Genomic DNA, 19,170 nt, shown 5'->3' with positions numbered 1-19,170 from the left:
CCATGCCAAAAGCTTGCATGCCACTAGAAAACCATCATCTAGGTTCTAAGTACGGGATTAATTCTTCAAGAGTAATGCTATATGCAATCTTAAAGTGCGTAAGCGTCTTGCAGTCACTTTGAAAAAGAGTAAAGTCTATTATTAAAAAATTAATTTTTTCATGTAGGTCTCATATTTATTCACTTTTTTTAAGTGATTATATGACACTTGCACATTCATAAATGCAACTATCATTCTTCAAAACTTGGCACTTTGGGATGGCACCTGCACTTGAAGAAGCACGAGGTAAATTTATGCAATTGAAAAATCAAAGGATTTTGATCTTCTTTCATAATGCATGATGTCATGATCCACATTCTCAACAAGAACAGTAAGAGAATCCACTGTCCATGCCGTCTCCTTTAAAGAGGTTGTATGCTGTTAGAAAGTTTCCGAGCAATGAACCACGACGGATAAATATACATACAATAACCCTTTCTACTTTCATTCCAGGAGGGCCATTTCTCCAACATAATACCAATTTATGGAGTAAGAGCCCATCCATTCATCACTCAAAGAAAACCGCATGCAAATGATGTTGGGTTTTTGTACGAAGCCTTATTCTATTTTGTAGCGGCCTGATTTGGCAATCCGATTCGATAAGAATTCGTTGTATTTTTTGATATATTTTCAATAAGGCTTGGGTTACAGAGTGTAGGCTTATGTCGATGACCCAGTTTTAATTCTTGAACTGATCCGACCCAAGCTCGTTTGTTTTTGCAGCCATTCTCATCTTATCTCATCTAATCATTACAACTTTATCAAATTCTCACATAAAATAAAATAAATAATTCAACATTTTCAAATCACAAAACCCAAATAATATTAAAAATATATATTCTAATAATATTTTATTCAACTTTCAATTTTTATCTCATCTCATCTACGAAAAAAATGGCCATTAAGGTTTACCCGCTAATAACCCTAATTAGAATTTATATATATGTATATATATTGCATTATTTCATACAACTGTTGTATTGTAGCACAATATATTCGACTTTTACCTTAATAAAATCCAACTCCGTAAACATAAGTACAATGTCAAACCATGTACATCTTATTTCGTATGTGATTGATTTCGCTTTTCACTTTACTTTTATCTTATCATTCCTAACAAATGAAATGGTAAGAAACCAAATGGAACTATCTCAAAAGAGTTATATCTCAAATGGTTAACCTGATTATGTGTGGTGTTAAAACTGCTACTTTTTCAGTGTTGGTGAATGGGGAACTAAAGGGCAATATAGTTCCAAGTAGAGGCTTAAGACAAGAGGACCCATTGTCCACTTATCTGTTCTTGTTGTGTACTGAATAGCTCATTTCATTACTAAAAGCTGCTGCTATAAGCCATGATATCTCTGCGATTAAAATATGTAGAGGTGCTCCATTCATAAATCACTTACTATTCACAGATGGTTCAGTGATTTTCTGTAAAGCTGATGTGGGAAAAATAGGAAGATTCAAGCATTATTGGAGAGATATGAGCATGCCTCGGGACAAAAAATTAACAAGGAAAAAACAACTATGGTTTTTTAGGAAATGTCTCTAGTGAAAGAAAGAATGAGCCAATGTAGTTATGGGGAGTTCATGGGGCTCAACAATATGAAAAGTATTTAGGTTTACCTCCTACTGTTGGAAGATCAAAATCTAAGGCTTTCTCTGATATCAAGCAAAGAGAATGGAGAAAATTGCAGTCTTGGAAGGAACAGTTGCTATCACAAGGTGGGAGAGAAATCCTAATTAAAGCAGTTGCCATGTCCATTCCAACTTACTCGATGAGTTGCTTTCTGTTACCTGCCGGATTATGTTCTAAATTGGAAGCAATGATGGCTAAATTTTGGTGGGGTCAGAGGAAAGAAGAAAGGAAGATACATTGGCTAAGTTGGCATAATATGTGTGACCAGAAAGGGAAGGGCGGCTTGGGTTTTAAGTCTTTACATGTATTTAATTTGGCTTTGTTAGCCAAACAAGGCTGGCGCATCTTGCAAGAAACGGACTCCTTGTTGCATAAAGGTTTCAAGGCTAGATATTTCCCCACTGGTTCTTTTTATAAGCTGGAATAAGAACAAACCCATCCTTTGATTGGCGAGGCATTTGGGAAGCTAAGAAATTATTGAGGCAAGGTTGTGTATGGAAGATTGGTGATGGGAAGACTGCAAAGTTATGGAAAGATCCTTGGATACCTGGACACCAAGCTTTGATGCAGGAACACATTGATATCAGAGATGACCTTAGAGAAGCTTCAGTGGATAGTTTGATAGATACTTCGACCAGAGGTTGGAATAGTTTGATAGATACATCGACCAGAGGTTGGAATGTGGCACAAATTCGAGCTCTCTTCAATACAAACCTAGTTGCAGACATCTTGAAAGTATTTATCCACCTCTATGAACAACCAAATAAGTGGATTTGGTCTTAGGAAAGGAGTGGTAAGTTTAGTGTAAGAAGCTGTTACAAGCTGTTTATGGAGGAGAGACATGGCACTACAAGGGAAAGTTCAAACTCTAACCAGCAGAAGAAACTCTGGAAAGCCTTGTGGAAAATGAAAGTTCCAAACAAAATTAAAATCTTTGCTTGGAGGGCATGCAAAGAGGGATTACCTTCAAAACAGAATTTGTATAAGAGACGTGTATTAACAAAAGCTTCCTGTTGTTTCTGTAAGGAAGGGGTGGAAATCTTGCACATGCTCTCTTCTACTGTCAGCCTATTTTCCCGACATGGAACTCTTATGTGCCTGTAATGCAATCTTTGGAAAGAAATGTCTGTTACGCAGGTTGCTATGAAGGTGGTTGAGCAGGGTAAGGAAGGGGAGTTAGCTTTATTATTTTGTCTTGCTTGGGGGTTTTGGTGGAGGAGGAATTAGATGGTGCATGAGTAGAAGGAAGTTGAGGTGAAGCAGGTCATTGACTATACCTTATTTGTGCAAAATTCTTTTAAAGAAATCCGTCCGCTACCAAGGCCTATGATTCGAGGTTATTATGATTGGAAGCCTCCTACTACAGATTGATTAAAAGTCAATGTTGATGGAGCTGTTTTTGGGGACATTCATAAAGCAGGGTGGGATTGGTGCTTCGAAATGACAAAGGTGAAGTTCTTTGGGTAGCTTCCAAGGTTGAAGATGAAGGGATTAGTGTTGAAGCTATTGAACTACTAGCTATACTTCGAGCATTACAACTGTGTGTGAGTATGGGAATTTACAAGTTAGTGGTGGAGTCAGATTGTTTGATGGCAGTGCAAGTGTTGAATGCAGAACTTGAAGATGCAGCTATGCTAGAGGACTTGGTATTTGAAACTAGGAAGCTATAGTCTTTATATGCAGAGTGTCAAATACAACATGTTTATAGAGAAGGAAATGGGGTAGCTCACAAGCTTGCCCGTTCTGCATGGAATGTTGAGAATATCTCAATGTGGTTTGATTGTTTTCCAGACTTTCTTTCTCAAGCTATTTGGTTTGATAAATGTCTGTAACTTTATTCTATTAATGAAATGTTTGTTTCCTATAAAAAAAAAAAAAAAAAGAGTTATTCTATACTCACCAATGTATAGAGGACATTATCCACATCACTTAAATGGTAAGATTTGATTTATAAGATTCACATTTTAAGATTTATATTCTAAATCAAATCATGTCATGCATACAGGTGTTATACACAACAGCTTATAAATAGAAATTTTCATCTCAAAATTGTTATTACACTACAGTAGTAACATTCCGCAAAAAGCAAATCTCATTTATAATGTGTTGTTTTTTAATACAGTAAGCAAGTGATGCAGCCAACCCCCCTACAAACCCTACGGTTAAAAAGTTAAAAACTTTACGTTGTACAGATTACACCACACAATGTGTGAAGGAAGATGGTAAAAGCCTCATCACAATATAAGATTTAAGTAGTGCAAGGAGAGCAATTTGAGGGGGGACAGCTTTGCACCTTGGAACAGCTGGGATGTGTAACCAATATCTCCTTCATTGAATAAATAATTCTCAGGGGGTAGGAAAATGTTGGAGAGTCCCCATGTTGCTCTACACTATAATAACATGCAAAGAATGCGTTGTCTTTACCGGTTTTGAAGTCCTTCAATCGCCTTTTTCCACTGCGCTGCTCTTTGTTTCACATCCTCAAATGACTTCACCTTTTTTGGCTGAACCATTACATAAGTTTCAATCAGAACAAGGAAAAAATACAGCAGTGATAATTATAAAGCATCTGCAACTTCTTTTTTTTAACTCAAAATTTGCTGCAATAACCAATCATAACAATGGTTTGTTGTGTCAATATTTAAGGAAATAAAACATTAATAGAAGTGAGTGAACAGAAATATGCTCTTGAAGATGATAGAGCAGGGAAACAAAGAGGCATACTGTGCAAATCTTGAAGTGTGAAGGACTTGTTACTTGGACGCTGAGCTCATTGGGATTGTCTGACCAAATTATGTTTCCCTTCACAATCAGTTTTGAAGGGTCCACATAAATCAATTTCGGCTTGTTGGTGAGGATAAGCTGCACCTTCTTGTTAGTTAATTTCCGTACTTTCTTCACCATTGAGATCATAAGAACAGATTCCCCAGGATCCAGAAACTGTTGCCTGTTAACATGATCAGCATACAGATTAGGCGAGTCCACTGCAAGAGGCCCAGCAGGTATGCACACAAACTTTCCCATCCCACCCCCAACAAAAAAGACGACACAAACAAAAACCAAAAACCAATGTGAGCGCCAGGCAAAAACTACAAATCTACATCTTTAAAACTTTGTTTGAATTACAGAAAGAAAATGAAAGGAAAGAATCAAAGTTTAGAGCCCGTCTCTTATGAAATCTTGCGAGAACCTTCCTTATACTTTCCTTCTAGAAAACCACGCAATATTGAAAATCCATATGCAAAGTGCATAGATACTTCAAGCCTACAAGGCATTATTCAAAACCAATTCCAATGGTGATTTTCAGATTCCTTCCAAGCAATAAGCACAAGGTCACATTTATACACTCTCCTGAGAGCTTAGAACTCATGTCAGATAAAATTTTAGGGAGGTTTGGATAGTGAGTTGAGATGAAATGAGATGAGTTGAGATGAAAGTTGAATAAAATATTGTTAGAATAGTATTTTTTAATATTATTATTTTTGGATTTGAAAAATTGAGTTGTTTATTGTATTTTGTGTGGGAATTTGAAAAGTTGTAATAATGAAATGAGATGAGTTAAAAGGCTTTTGCAAACCAAACCTCCCTAAGTCACAGAATCACAGGGATTTCTGTAACAGTAAAACATGGATTGGTAGCTTGATGCTAAGCACAAGTAAAAGGCATTGAGTGAATACCATTTTGAATCAAACGAGTCAATTGAAGCAAGCCTACTGACATGGCCAGACCCTTCAGATGATGATGCAGCACCACAATTCCCATCAGCTTGTCCCGCTGAACTAGTGCTACTGTGTGCAGGGTTCCATGAAGAATCATGAGCATCATCACCCTCGGATGATTGAACCTATAAAATCCCAAGAAAAATTAAATTAAAATATCAGAATTGATGTGAAGAAAGTTCCTAAAGATTTTTTTAAGCATATAAAGGCAAGGGATGCTTAGGGAGAGCAGGATTTTTTGTAGATTGCAGTTTCATGCAAGACACAAGCCATACCCCTGGTTCTGGAGCAAGTTTTGGAGGGGTTTTCCCTCTTAAATTCTTCCAATCAACTCCCTTGAAAAAGGGGTGCATCTTGAGTACCACATAACCATCAGGCCCAGCACCTAGTCTCTTGTTCGGATCTAAATCCTGCAACACAGTTGTTGCTGTTTTAGTGCAATTATACATTTTATGATACAATATAAGCTAAAACATTTTATCACACATAATTGAGATTCAATCAGAAAAAAATAGTTTATATCTTAAAAGAATATATTTATCAGTGGTGATGTCTCTCTTGTTCCCTAATGGGGAAAAAAAATTAAATGATGAAAGATCATTTTTGACGAACAAAGATGTCTTCTCATGATAAATAAAAGCAATATATTTTGGAAAACTATCACACTAACCTAATCATATTGACAACTATCCAATTTCTGCAATTGGTTGTACATTTGTGATTATCTGTCAATGGGTTACCAACAGCAAAAGGATGAAATTCAGTCAGCAGAACATTTCATCGCACAGAGGGAAGGACTTTCCACTTTCCATGAAAAACAAAATGGCAGATAAAGGACACTTTTCTACCTTAAAGCGTGACTTCCGTCACAAAGTCCCACTCAAATTTAAACCCCTAAAACTTGGGTTAGTAGCAATTTTCTCCTCCAGTCAAAGTTTCTCATATTCCCTAATTTCTAGTCTAGAAATCCCGTGTTTATCACATTAATGATTATAGATGAAAACCCACCATAATAACTTGGGAGTATTTCCAATTTCTGCTTTTACCTTGTCAAGGTTTCTAATTATTTTTCTGAATAGCGAAGGAAATAAATCAAATAGGAAAAAAATCCTTAAGAGAAACAATAGAAATTTAATAACCATAGTTGAGGTCGTAGCTTACCAATAACCGATCAATGATGTTCTTGCCCCTCTGAGAAGTAGTCTGGAAATCTAATATCCCTCGCTATAATTCTTTGGAAAATAAGCCACTCACTTGCATCTTTGAAAGGAGAAGTTCCTGAAAGCATTTGGTACAAGGTGCAGCCAAGTGCCCAGAGGTCATTTCTGTTTTTATATGTTCAACAAAAAAAACAAAGGAAGTTATACTAGATAGGCAGTACAAGTCTAACAACAACAAAAAGAATGAACGAGGTGAAGTATAAGAATCAGCTATTGATTCAAAATAAATATTAATAGAATATTCATTTGCAAGTAGGAACCTTCTTTGTTGAGGTTAATAATTACAATTTATTGCAACAATTATGCAGTCTAACTTACTTGCCTGCTTAATTAAGAAAAGGGAGTCACTCACCCAATTGTTGCAGGAGAAGAATTGAGAACTTCTGGAGGAACATATGCAGCTGTCCCCACAAAAGTACAGGCCTTATCATCTGTCAAGGCATCAACCGAAATTTTTTAAAATGTCACTCAAAAGTAGAATTAAACAGCTTCCACATGACAAGATTTAATTAACCTGATGCGGCGTTTGGAAGGACTGTAATTCGGCTATCCTGCATAGGCTTTACACTACCAAATCGGCAATTTTAATATGTCCTTCTGCAGTGAGCAGCAAGTTCTCGGGCTGCCATTTGAGAAACTTACAGAATTATTCACCACCAATGAAAAGTGCATATGAACTAGGAAAATACCTTAATATCACGATGTATCAAACCCAGGTTATGTATGTATTCAAGTGCATCTACAACTTCTGCCGCATAGAAGCGAGCTTCATCCTCTGACAAACGACCTTATCTGCAGATACAAGTAACTGATGATGGATTCCGTGCAATGGTAAAACCAATAGTTCATGTAAAAGCCATCAAGGGATTTTAATTTAAAGAAAATCATAGTAATTCCACAATGATGTATGCTATAAAATTCATTATAATCTTACCCCTGATTATTTGATCAAAAAGCTCTCCACCTTCACAGGATTCAAGTGCCATATCTTCGTGACATAGGGGGGGGAATATAATCAAATAATATCCCAAATAAAGTAAAACAATAAGAACAAAAAGTGCATAAAGAATACCAGTACAAAAGAAGTGGAAGCTGAAGCAAAACATGAAAAAATCAAATATTACGAATATATTACACTAAAAATACCTACACAGTGAAAAAGTATCTTGAAATGTGAAAAATAGCCGCACTATGCCAGGATGATCTAATTGATCGAGCACAATGCGTTCCAGCTTCACATAAGCTGTTTTATTTTCTTTGGTAATGAACTTTTTTGTCCATAATCTTCAACGCATACACAATTCTGTGTTCTTCTTCTTTGCCCTAACAACCTGTTAGCATCATTTATATTATGTCAGAGAAGATCAATAGCTACACATTGTAGCACTGAAAGGGAACAAATCTAAAAAAAAAAACGCAGAGAGGTAAATTTTCGTCCCCGCATATAAACCTTAAATCCCCCCCAAATAGGCCATGTTGTCTCAAAACCTACACGATCTCTTCAACTCAAATAACTGCTCTTTTTCTTTTTGTGGCTGAGAGACAAAAGTTCAGCATGCTATAAAGCTTAACACAACCACACAGCTTGGGAGAGCCGCATTTTCCATTTTCTGAAAAACAACAGGGCACCGATACAGGGGAAGAAAATCTTTGTCCTGACTTCAGGAGGCATCCAAAATAAATCCGATCTTCCATCACAATCCTGGCCTAATTTACCAAATTATCTCCCTGTAATCGAAAACCCTATCGTGGCATTATATGTTTTAAAATGTGAACGGAAACGGCTATAAACATGCCAAGAAAACCCCAATAATTTTATTGCATAAGACCATCGATCATCATCAGAGAAATACTGCCAAAAAAACTCGAAAACCAAAAATCTTGCATAAATATACCATTTCACAAACAACATTAAATACCAAATACCATTAACACATCAAAACCCAGCCTACGACAAAAGAAAAAAGAATTACCGACACAAACCAGTTAGCTCCCAAAATACAAAAGCGCAAACGAGCCAAATCTCTGAAAACCCACCATACCTTGCAAAAATGAAAATAGAGAGAAAGAATGTATAAACCTTGGAATAGGAACCAACACCATAGATCTTGCCCAACTCAAAATCCTGAATAGTAAAAATCTCCTGGGGTGCCCTGAAAGCAAAGCTCTTGGATCTCTGCACATTCACCACCGGAAGACTTCCCCTGAATTTTCAACTTGGAATCAAAATCCTTCTCCATTGCCAACATGTCTCTCTCTCCTCCCTCGCTCTCTTCGAAGTTCTTTACGTATTCTCCCTCTGCACCCACATCTTCTCTCTTGAAAGAAAAAACTTTGGGAGAAGAGCTGAGAACAATTGGAAAAGAGATGGAGCCTCTCTCTCTCTCTCTCTCTCTCTCTCTCTGATACTATTCTCTGAAACGGGAAGAAAAGGTAGTGGGCGCCCTTATTAAGGGTTTATGTATCTGGTGAAGGTGAAGCTGATCAGCTTTATAGCCTTGGCTCTGGTTTTTCGATTTTCAAAACCCTAGAAAGTATACCGGATAATGGTGGAGAGAGAGATTAGTATTGATTTTGATGGAGGAGAGGAAGGTATGGGGATTGAAGAGAAGAAAATGGCACATGGGATTGAATGATGGAGATCATCTTTCTCTCTTTTCATGCCTAAAAAAAAGGGTGACTGAGGTGAGGGGAGATGCTGATGCTCCTTGTGAGCTGTGATTGTGTACCATTAAGAGAAGAAGAATATGTCTATACTATACATGCATCTACAGGGAAAGCTACTTTGCTAATGAAATTTCTTGTACAGATTTTTTATCCCAAAATAGTCAAGAGTTAGTTCACAAAACTGTGTTGCAATTTGCAAACACCTTTTACTTTCTAAAAAAAAATAGATGATTGTCTGGTTCCTCTTAAAATGAATTTAAGATTCTAATTTTAGAATATATTTCTTTAAAAACCATTAAATTTATCTCCTAAATTTAAAGTTCAAATCTTTACAAGAAAATAAATTTTCAAGGTCAAATTATCAACGAGAAATTGACGATTTATTCGATTCATATGATGTGAATGTATTAAATAAATGAATAATTCTTTTCATCAGTTACTATTTATTATCACACACTCTATATCTTATAAAAAAAACACCTCATACTTTAAAAAAAACTATCATATATGAGATATAATGATAAATAGTAACTGATCGACATAAGTATTTAATTCGATAAAAAAAACATGTTTGCACGATCTCAAAAAAGAATATATCTTAAATTTTAATTAGTACCTCTAATACAATAAATTCAGATAATGTCATTCCTTCTAATTTTGTAGAAAATACTAAACATTAAAACTTAGTTTAAAAAAAAAAGAACACACAAAACCAAATCAATAATTTATGCCAGACAGCACTGTGGGATAAACTATAAAAAAAATAAAAAGTAATTTTTTTAAAGGAATTTTTTTTCAGGATATATTATCATTAATATTTTTGAAGAATATAGGGAGAAGATGTCGCTTTTGCTTTTTGAAAGCCGAAGGAAGAGTTGGCAGTTCAACGTGAAGAAGAGTTTGGAAAAGTGAAAATCGAGATGGTCAAACCGTCAAAAAAGTGCTCAGAGACAAACAAACGGAATGGGACAGATGTAGTACTGATGGAAGATACACATTTTCAGTGCTTTTAGCTTGGGAAGTACATTGAAATGTTTGAGATCAGTTGAATGATATTCCAGTTTTAGAGAGTAAAGATCTCCTGTATTTTAATAAATAAATAAAAAAAGAAAGTTATAAGAGAATAAGATATAAATTTATTTGTGGTCACAATCAATATGAAATCATGGGACCGAAACCGAGTAATGGGAGAATTGAATTGTTATACTCTCAATCGTTGTGGTCCAACAAATGCATGATGCATGAAACTATCAGACACTGCAGCAGCTCAGCTCATGCAGTCAATTAAAGGGATCCTGCCCAAGAATTAATTGGATAATCTAAATTAATTTTATGGATAGAGTTTTGTTATAAATCAGTAACTGTTCACATCACACACTCCATATCTATAATTTTTTTTATAAGATATTGGGATGTTTTTTATAGGAAAATTTTATACACCACACTATCATCTTACTTTCATCTTACTATATATGATGTGGCATATTTATCATCATTAAATAATTATTTATTAGATGATTATTTATTATCTAATGGTGATGAATATGATACATCTTACATTGTAAAATAAAATAAGATGATGATGTAGTGTATAGTTTTATAAGATCGATGTATGAATATTTTTCATAAAGTAAGAAGTGTAAGATGGTTATTATTTTGATTTGTTTCCCATAGTTAATAAGCATTCATTTATTGTGTCTCTATTTTCAAAGAACAAAATCTAACAAAATCTTTCTATTTATAAATAGTGATTAATGAGATCTTTTTTTTTTTTTTTTTTTATGGATATTAACCCAGAATGCAATGTGTGACTGATGAAAGAAACTGGAATCTCGATCCTTTTCGATCTTTTGTCCCTTTTCCAGAGAACAAGTTCATCATGCATGATCGGATAGGGTCAAGTTAAGAAACCAGAACAGAAGCATGTCTGGAATGCTAAGCCAGATGCTGTATCAAGACCATGATGACATGCATGCCTGCCGGCCATGGATGGCCGACTGAGAATTTAATTAGCTTCAAATAAAAATTTTTAATTTTTGAAGTGCTTATTCTAATTGGAATTTTTAAAGTTTGGAGTGAGAATAATGATAAACACATGCAATAAGTTTTTACAACTTTAAATAAATTCTTATTTTACAAGTTTGTATGACCCAATATTTTTATCACATTCTATGCTCTTATAAGAACTCTTAAGGAATTTAGAGCATATAGATCCAACCCCATTACAAATATATTTAAAAAAAAAAAAAAATTAGTGAGAGATTTTTTAAATTTTGTGAAAATTATTGTGTTCTTTTTTTTTTTTTTTTTTTTTTTTTTTTTTTGGTTACAGAAATTGTGGGAATTTGTTTTTATGAGAATTCTATTTTAGAAAATTTTAAAAAACTCCGTTCGGCCTGATCATCACCTTCCTCCCTCTCTCATTGTAGTAAGATATACTTTGATGTGTAGCTGTCCAGCTAATTGCCTTGCCATTGCAGCTAATGTTTCCATGCATTAGTACTATTTGAGCACTGGTATTGGAGTACTAGCCAAATGCAAGTGAACTAATATAAAATATAGCTAAGTTCTACTTAAATAAGCTGCATTGGACTATCTAAAGTCCTTTAGGTGAAATTTTGACTTACAGTAAATGGAAAGGGAAATCCAAACTTGGCTAGTCACTGTTTACATATCAAACCCATATTTAATTTCCAAACTTTTGGTTTTTTGCATTCTAATGTTAACATTAACCATATGTTAATTAATAATTTAATAATTTCTAAATTATAATTAATATATGCTTAGTGTAGCGGCAAAATATGAAAAAAAATTATTATTATTAACAAAATAATATTATATTATTATTTTGACTTATTTTTACCTAGTCTAATATGTAGTTATACTTAAATGGTTTTGGCTTTTACCTAAAACATCTAGTTTTAGCCAAATTTTGGCTTTGGCTTTGGCTTTAGTGCTAGGCCAATGCCAATATTATGCCAATGTTCAAAACATTAGCAATGGCCTAATCATTGCAAGTCTAAATTTTGACTAGAATTTGAGATTTTGACTATAGTTAAAATTTTTGAAGAGGTTAATTTACATTGGACTAGTCATCTTAAAGTTAAAATAGTAATATAATATTATATATTTTAATAATATTTTTTAAAAAAATTAATATTTTCTAAATACACTTGTATTAATATTAAAATTTAATATTTTTTAAATACACTTCTATTTAATATTTAATATTTTGAATTAAAATTAAAATTTAATATTAAAAGAGAGAGATAGTTGGATGAAAAAATCATAAAATATTGAATTGGTCCTTCTACAGTAACTCTCCCAATATGACTAGGGCCCTAAATTACTGTACCTCAAAGTTACAAATATCCATTTGACTAGTCCAATGCAGGAGTTTTAACTTAAAAAAAAATAATAATAATAAAAATAAAAATAAAAATAAAAAAACCTAAAATTTGGACTTAGACTTGACAATGGCCATTGCCAATGCCCTCAGGTTCACTTCAGGTTATTTAACAGAAGAAAGACAACTCATAATCTGGCTCAATTAGACGTTACGTCAAGATGATTCTTGATATCTTAACACACGATAATATCCTTCTGGATCTTCCCTCATTTGAGGATGAATCTTGTTGATGCATTTAACGTGTCAAAAATAAATGCAGTGAAATGCATTAAAATATATATTTCAATTTCATTTCATGTAATCGAAAAGCACCACACTAACCAATTTTAGCATCTCAAGCATGGAATATCTTTGCATTAAACGCTGTTTTACCAGGATTCTAACCCAATATCCAAAGGAAAGAGTGAAGATGAACACATTCTGAAAGGAACCCATCTTTGATCACTTCCCAAAAAGAAAAAACTGACAAAACCAATATACATTCTACAGCCAAAAGCTATTGATGATACCTTATGTTCCCCAAAACAATTCACAACAGGGGAAAAGGATGAACAGAAAATAACCAAAAAATGATACCAAATGAGGGAAGAAAGAACAAGATGGAAGAGTCAATGCTTTGCAATTATAATTCTTCTCTCACTATGTATCCCAACCATCCTTCCGCCCATCAAATTCCCACTTACGGCCAACCAAACTTCCATACATCTCTGAAAATTTCAGGAGGCAGTTGCTTCTTAACTGGTAATGCACTTTTGTGTTTTGGCTAATTGCCGTACCTGATAACTTCGATGTATCTATTGCCCAAACTGGTCTTACATATTCTACAGCCTTAGATGAGCTTGCATTTGCATACAAGAAATTTAGTAGTATGTCCTCGCAGTTAAAGTACTTATTGACCAATTCCCTCCCTTGCATGGCTGCCTCACCCCAATACCTCTCAAAGGCTACTTGACTATCAATGAAAGCTGCCCCTGTAAGAATCATGTTATACCCTTTATGTCTTCGGGCATATTTTTCACCCCTATACTTCAATGGGCTTCCATCAATGAGTCGGGGTAGAACCCAACAATACGATCTGGGTGCTGACGCCATACGTTAAAACCCCGCTCGATATCATCACAAGTCATCATAATGTCATCGTCAAGCTCCAGAACAGCACGGGTCTTTATCAAGGGATCCATTTTGAACCGATTATTCAGTGAGTTTTCCTTTTCTACTCTGATCCTAACGGGAACTGCTGAGTCCAGATCACTCAATTTAGGAGGTATCCCCTTGTTCCACACCACAACAATTTCCCGCACGGAAGAGCACCTTGAATAATGCTTCACATAGAGTTTCAAATTCCAGACCCTAGCTTCATATGTCATTGTTAATAATGTGAACTGCGAGTAGTGACCTTTCCACAAGTAAGCTTCTTCAGCACCGTTGCCCCCATAGATATATTTAACCCCTGTGCATGTTAGTGCAATGCCAACAACAAATATTATAATGATAACTAGTCGCCCATAATAGGTATTAGGTCTTATCCATCCTCGTATAAATGAAGGTGCTCTGTTCAAGCGGCTGCAAAACCGCCTCACTTTGGAAGAAAGCAGATTTGACCTTTCCAAAGCCAAAAACACACAACTTCTCTTTCCTGAGTTGTGAATGCACCAGTTCAGGGGAATAATACACTTCACAGCTCCAAGTAGCACGCCAAGCAGTACAACAAGGACAGCAACAACTGCAACGGAAGCACAACCAAGAATGAACCGCCAGGATGGATCTCCTGAAGCTACACGGTCCCCATCCATAACCCCAACCCACTCACCAGAACTTAGCTGTTGCACATCAAGTTGATGATAGCGACCACCATTCCATGCATTACGACCTTTATTAGGCTCTATTAAGCCTAAGGGGACTTCAACTTCTTTAAATTCATCTTCTTTGAGAAGTTCTACTTTGAAGATGCGCACACGTCTCCCATATGTTTCACCACAGTCTTGACCAATGCGATAAAGGTTTCCATTGTAGAAAAAGGGTCTCCCTCCGTTTCGAGCCCCCAAGGTCTTGTCGGTATTGTATACAGGGTTCTTCTTGTGTGGTTTCCAAGGACCAAAAGGTGAGCTGCTATACCAAATCTCCAAATGTCCATTCTTGCTGGCACCAAAACCACTGTGATCTGAACCAAAAAGCCAATACTTTCCATCATAGTTAATGATGAAGGAATCAACAAGGGGCTTTTTCATAATGACCTTATCCAGTGTCCATTGTAAAGGAAATTTGAGTGCACGGTAAAGACGAAGTTCCCCTTTCTCACTACTCTCGGGCATCATATAAATCTGTGGGAAACAATAAGAAAAATTAGACAATGCAATCATACATAAATCTTTCACTGAAATATTCAGTTGATGGAAAACATCGAGTGTTTACTTGTACCCTCTACTAGATTCCTTGACGACTATATTTAACATGAGTGACACTGAAAGTGTTACTGGGCCCACTTGGACGGGCATCGGGTGGAATTTTCTGGTCCTGAAAAATATAATCACGGGACCTTGGAATTGAATTGGACTTATAAACCATCTCAAGGGCTTCCACATATTCCATCTTATTTTTTAGGGTATAATCTTGTAGAGGATTTTGATATGTTGATGTCACAGATAAAACATTATTTACGAGTCCATTTTCTAGCTTGCAATTGACGTAGAATAATGTTATAAGGAGCTCAAGGATATTTGCATGCACTAAAGACATTAAAGTTTTACTTCGCCAAGGTAGTCAAAGACATATGGATAAGAGAGATGCCAGTCCTCGTCCAAGGCAATGCCCACTTGTTGCCACGTCGCTCCCTTATCAGTACTTTTAGAGACTCCAATGTCTCCTTGCAAAGTGATTGAATTCTTAGTTTCATAGAATAGGTAAAGTGTATCTCCCTGAAACATGATGCCAGAACAGTTGAACAAGATGATAAAATTAATTTTCCAATGGAAGTAACAATGAAGAAATTTAAACTAAAGAAGAATTGTTACTAATGATAACAAAGTATAGTTTGACTTTACAAAGAGTACATATTAATAGAAATTTATAAACCTTACAATTCATCTACAAAATTCTAAATTCTAAATTCTAATTAGAGAAGTTTTTGTAGAAAAGTAAGTTTACAAATTGACATGGTTTAATCGGATCTACTTTACACTAAAAAAGAGTGTTACAATCTAACCTACTATATCAAGCCACATTGATCTGTAAACTTCCTTTGTAAAACTTTCTTTGTAGACCAAGCATTTCTCTTCTGCTTCTAACATTAAAGAAAACAATAGCTTAATGACACCTAACATTATGCCTTTAATTTTTCATGTACAAGTAAACTTTACTTCAATTTAGCCAGTATAATTGTCTCATCTTTTAGTGAACAACCAGGGTGATCTGACATACAGAAAACTCAAGGGGTGGAGCACTTGCTTATATAGTTAAATGTGAGATGAAGGGTAGATATCAAAGAAGAGTGACAGTTAATTAAAAGTGAGATGGAGGTCATATTTCAAGGAAGAGCTACATAGGTGTGTTAAAAACCAGGGGAACGCCCTTTCCTTTGCCTTTGTCTCAGCACCAAAATATTGGGCAGAACCAAGCCAAGGTAACACCACAATAACAACTCTCTTCTTTTTTTAAAAAAAAATTAAAAGTTATGAATAAGGAAAGAAGTAAGTGAGGCACAATAAATAACAGAGACAAAAGAGACCTCCAGAAGAAATATTTCCCATTATATGGGACAAAAAAAGAATAGCTACTGTAATTTATATTTAAGTCTTTTAGAAGAGGACTCTTATGCTCACAATTGTTGATTTCGAATTAAAAAAAGGGCATTCCCTGGCTAATTGTGCATTACGGCAGTTTCTTTCTCCCAATGAAGTGTTTTTGTTCTATTTTTAATTTTTTTGTTATCTTGTTTTGCGTACACATGCAAACAGCAAAACAGCACAACTCGCTGAATTCTCACACTTGAAACATTAGTCAACCTTCAATCCATGGGAGCCTCAAAAGATACTAATTGAGCTGCAACTCTTAGACCTTAGAGATGTAGATGCAAGAATAAACACAGATCATACATGCACCACTGCAAAATCACTTAAAACCTTACACCATTGTGATACCCCATATGATATGGATAAGGGTAGGTGGTGCATGGGATCCCACATTGCTTGGGAATGAGTAGTTCTTACTCTTTATAAGGTTTCAATGGGGCACTAATTATATCATTGACTAGTCTTTTTGGAGTATAGACCATGTAGTTTAGGCTTTCCATTAGGGCGTTACAAATGGTATCAGAGTCTATTCCAACAAAAAATGTGGGACTTGGGCCAAGCCACCTACAATGGACAGGCCCGACGTGGACGTCGGGAATTTAAGGGGGGTAGATTGTGATACCGTATATGATATGGATAAGGGTAGGTGGTGTATGGGATCCCACATTACTTGTGAAGGAGAAGTTCTTACTCTTTATAAGGTTCCAATGGGGCTCCAATTATATCATTGACTAGTCCTTTTGGAGTATAGACTATGTGATTTAGGCTTTCCATTGGGGCGTTACAACCATGAAGATCAACTGTTTCCATGTTTGCATGCTCCTTGTAACATAACCTTATGAATTTTACCAAACACACAGAACATTTAACCTATCTAATAAAAAATTGCAATAACATCATGGATGAGATCCCCTGGCCCAGATTATAAAACAAATTAGCTATAAATAGACATCACAAGTCACAAGCTAAAGCAAATACAATATTTTTAAACCCTACTAATACGAAACTCGTATCAAAAGAATAGTAAAAGGCAATGATACGTTCGTTTAGAACGCATGGGTGTCTGCAGGTGGAATTCTTCGATTCCTAAAAGCATTACCCAACTTAGTTGCGTCGCAAGTTATAAGTTATAACACAGCGCTCAATTATTTACAAGAAGACAAAAAATAGATAAAACCTCGACAAAGTAAAGAAAATGAAACTCGAAGGAAAAAAAAAATCCAATATGAAACAGAATTAATACCTGAGCATAAAGAAAAGGATCAGCAACAAAGTTGCTAGGGAAGCCAGCATCAGAAACAGAAGCACACGTCAGCACAGGGTTAGCCACCGGCCACGCCGCACTCCCATCCTTCCACACATTCATCTGCATCAAATTTTCCGAGCCCAAAGTGAAGAATAGTTCCGAAATCCAAGACAAATCCACAATCTTTTTATGCCATAAACACCAAAAAAATACCCAACACCAACAAAAAATAAATAACAATCATGTTAAAAGGAATTATACATTTCCCAATAACAAAAAAAAGAAAAAAAAGAAAAAAAAATCCACTTTTGTTGTTGGTTTATTTAATAAGAAGTTAGGAGAGGCAGGGCATGAATGAAACTCACCGCTTCGATGGGTTTGAGAGAGAAGGGAGAGTCCCCGTAGAAAACACCAACCGACCAAGACCCCTCATTGTCCTCCTGGCAGCCAAGCGCGGAGGAGCCAGAACCAGCCAGAGGCTTACGGAAGTTGGGCGTGAAAGCGAGCCAGGCGTAGAGCGTGGCTACCGATCCCAAGAGAACGAAGCAACCCAGGAAGAAGACGAATGCGGACGAGAAAAACCAGTGGGGGCCGCCGTGCTGGTTTTCCCTGCACCGCCACCCGCACCAGCATCTCACGCCCATGTCGCAGAAGCTACCACTGGAACCACCACCATTAGAGGCACCGCCGCAACCCACCGCAGCCGTCGTCGTACTCGAACCACCCATACTGGAGACACGCACAAATTCGTCGTGCAACCTTCCCCTCGAGCCGACGTAGCATCACTCGACGGTACGGTCACTTGCACTTCTAAAGGTCGTGTGAAACTACACACTCTTTATCAAAATAAGAATACACATCGATATATATATATACACGCACACACTCTCCGACCTCCGTGACATCTTTGGTCAGTGAATTATTCTCTTCTATTTCCGCTGTTTTTGTGAGAGTGTGGAGTTATTTGATACTCGCGGCCCATGGCGGCCAAGTTTCACGACCAAAATTATGTATTTATATATATAAATAAAGCAATTAATTTTGGAATCTTCCAAGTGATAGGAGTTTGACCAGTGGGAGTATTACGGGTGGATTATGCGATTAGGTCGGAGAAAAGTAATTCCTAAAAGATTTTGCGTAGGTTTTTTCGTCAGAGAGCATATTTTAGAAATAAATAAATAAATGATATTTTACACATTTTTATTGTATAGTCTCACTTTTTTTTTTTTTTTTTTTTTTTTACCTTACAGACTTGCACACCTAAAAATAATAACACATTTTTATGGTATAGTCTCGAGTGTGTGACTTGTTGATTGAAGGGGGTCAAGGGTGAAATGTAGAGTTGGTAAGGGCTGTTCTCAATCAAGAAGAAGCTGATCTAGTGTGTAATATTCCAATTAGCTTAACTTGCCTCCCCGATAGAAGAATGTGGTTTTACTCTAA

General features: G+C 35.8%; 2 pseudogenes; both read right to left on the bottom strand.

Annotated features, from left to right (window-relative positions):
• Window positions 1-3,752: 3,752 nt before the first annotated feature.
• LOC121245511 lies at window positions 3,753-8,874 on the bottom strand (annotated as a pseudogene).
• Window positions 8,875-13,017: 4,143 nt separating this feature from the next.
• LOC121245510 lies at window positions 13,018-18,591 on the bottom strand (annotated as a pseudogene).
• Between the last annotated feature and the right edge of the window lie 579 nt (window positions 18,592-19,170).

This window comes from Juglans microcarpa x Juglans regia, unplaced genomic scaffold (genome assembly GCF_004785595.1).
Source record: "Juglans microcarpa x Juglans regia isolate MS1-56 unplaced genomic scaffold, Jm3101_v1.0 JmScfU0045, whole genome shotgun sequence".
In the NCBI taxonomy this organism is placed as follows: domain Eukaryota; kingdom Viridiplantae; phylum Streptophyta; class Magnoliopsida; order Fagales; family Juglandaceae; genus Juglans; species Juglans microcarpa x Juglans regia.
This window is presented reverse-complemented; position numbering and strand designations above follow the sequence as displayed.